This window comes from Penaeus japonicus, unplaced genomic scaffold (genome assembly GCF_977035675.1).
Source record: "Penaeus japonicus unplaced genomic scaffold, GWHDUDI00000001_assembly GWHDUDI00000004, whole genome shotgun sequence".
Classification (NCBI taxonomy): domain Eukaryota; kingdom Metazoa; phylum Arthropoda; class Malacostraca; order Decapoda; family Penaeidae; genus Penaeus; species Penaeus japonicus.
Window position 1 is genome coordinate 29,778,262 of NW_028234406.1, and position 2,500 is coordinate 29,780,761.

General features: G+C 36.7%; 1 protein-coding gene across 1 annotated transcript in view; it reads right to left on the reverse strand.

Annotated features, from left to right (window-relative positions):
- LOC122248180 (CD63 antigen) overlaps nt 1-2,500 on the reverse strand; it is a 246,586-nt gene that overhangs the window by 991 nt on the left and 243,095 nt on the right. Inside the window, exon 5 of the mRNA XM_086536410.1 lies at nt 1-2,500. This exon is cut by the window's left edge and continues 991 nt beyond it; it is cut by the window's right edge and continues 759 nt beyond it. The gene's annotated coding sequence lies outside the window, so the exon portion shown is untranslated.

The window sequence follows — 2,500 nt, forward strand, 5'->3', positions numbered from 1 at the left end:
ATTTCATCCGGTTATATATTTCCCAACTATCTCAAAACCGTAATTTGTTATGAATGCAAATACAACAGCAAATTACCCATAATTCTTCACAACTACAGACCCTCCTAAGCCACAACTGAAGGGAGCAGCTTGGTAGTTCAAGATAATACATTGAGTGACAGTGCCCGACTCTCTTGCTTTGGTATAGTGAAGCAATGATCTATCTGAACATTGTGGTGGAGCAGTGTGATGGGGGTGGGGGGTGAGAGGGGCAGGGAGGAGAGGGATGGGGGGAAAAGGATGGGAATTTTTCTTTTATCTTTGGGGAAGAGACTTTCTTCTGGATAATTATGCAGTCTTAATATAGTTGTTGTTATTTAAATCATCTTTATTATTATAAAAAAATGGATTCTTTATGTGATCATCTATGACAGGAATTCATTCATTCATTGAATGTTGCAATTTTCTTTCTCAATATTTTCATAATTAACTTCAAATCCTAAAGCTTCATCAACTTCACCTATGACAAGACAACACCGATCCAGAGGAATGTCTCTTAAACAGGAACTTATCAACCATTCAGACACCACCACCTCAGGCATACTTCATTCACACAAACATCAAAGTAACATGAACTGGTCACTTACTGAGCCTTCCGAGATTTTTATGCAACATGTCCTAAATACCATGGAGGGCAAAATAACTAACCACATCATAAATCAAGTTAGCTAAATACTCTTGTGTTGATGAGAATTATGAACAACACATTTTCTCAAGGAAGTTACAAAAATGAATTATGCCGCTGAGCTATTTTGCATTAAGGTTTACTGAAAAATTCAACCTATGATATGACATTACAAAACACGTGCACCTTGTCTGTTCTGTCAGCAATGGTATGATTATTCTTGTGCCATTCATAACTGAAAAGGACTTAGCCCAGAGCCAAACACAAGTCAGTCTCCCTTCTGTGTGTAGATTTGGCACATCTTACATCTTATATTTAACACTCATACCCAGCCATACTGTGGGGTAAATATCAAAATACTGCTACTCTGCCAATATGAAAGCTTTATACATTTGTAAACAAGAATAACTTGTCTGCTACTATAAGATCCTTAGGAAGCCACATCTTTGACTACACATACATTTGCCTGCACTGTTATGGCTCTTCCTCATCCAGGCTTGCATTGTCTCCTGGACACTTTTGTATCAGACACAGAAATTTGTCAAGCAAGGAATATCCCTTGCACAGTACCAGATCTTGGGAGGATATATATATATACCATTTAAACTTCCTTCCAGTACACTCTGAGATACAGCTGAGTTTAGCACAAGATCATACAGTGGATCAGTAATTAACAGGCTTGTATCATCTATGTGATTAGAATTTAATACCATCCAATAATAAATGCAATCTCAAACCCTTCTCAGAGTGACTGTTCAATCCAGAGTGATCACAAATATTGTGATGGGTTTAAAGAACTTCTGTGCAGCCCTTCTTCAATGCTAACATCAATGTAAAGCATAACAGCAGCGACTACCAACCAGAAGTGGAGGGAGAGAGGCATGAAAGCTGAACCAGGAATGGTTTGTTTTCTCTCCAGTTGACAGATACAGATCACATGCTCACTCTGTATCTCATCCTGGGTTTGGTTGTTGTGCTAAAAAAAAAAAGACTGAAAATCTGCACTAAAATCAGACCAAAACTGTACCTTCCCAGCCCGTAAAATATATTCTGTAATGTACAAGGAGCAAGGACATCTTTGCTGAAGTTCATCTCTCAACAAGTTAAGAATGCCAACTCATTTCTGATTCAGCTTTCCTAATTCTGCCACAAAGTGTTTCACTGTTACCTATAAAGCTCTTAAATATTACTCAATGAGATTCAACATTTTCTTTGGATTATCATATACACAAAGCTTGATCATAACAGCATGGAACCACATTATACATGTGTAAACAATGCCAATTGCTCATTCCTTTAGAAAATGCAACATAAAAATCATGTGTTAACTGTAAGTACAAGAGGTTTTTCTTTCCTACAGATCTCCATTAGTAACATAAGCACAAGCAGGAAATAGACCAGCATTCAACCATTAAAAATCAACCACTGTTATGAATATTTCCACAGGAGAAATAACAAAGGTCAAGAAAACAAACCCTTTTTTTCTTTTTTCTTTTTTTTTTTTTTACCAATACTAGTAATACAACAGAAAAATCATATTTTACTTTTAAAAACAAGTTTTTGTCCTTCTTTTTAAGGCATTTGGATTAGAAATTAAAGTTTAAAAAAATCATTACATTCATCAAGTATGAAAGGTCTGCTGCTACAGGGAACAAAAATGTCTTGAACATTGCTGTGTGAGTACATGATCAACGCCAGTAATTTTGACTAGCAGGTGAATGAGCTAACCCTACTACAGTACTCTGCAAATCCCTGGGCTGCAAGTCAAAATGGCTGGGCTCATTACAAACACTGCTGGCAATGTGTATGCTCCCCAATCAAGAGTCATTCAATTTG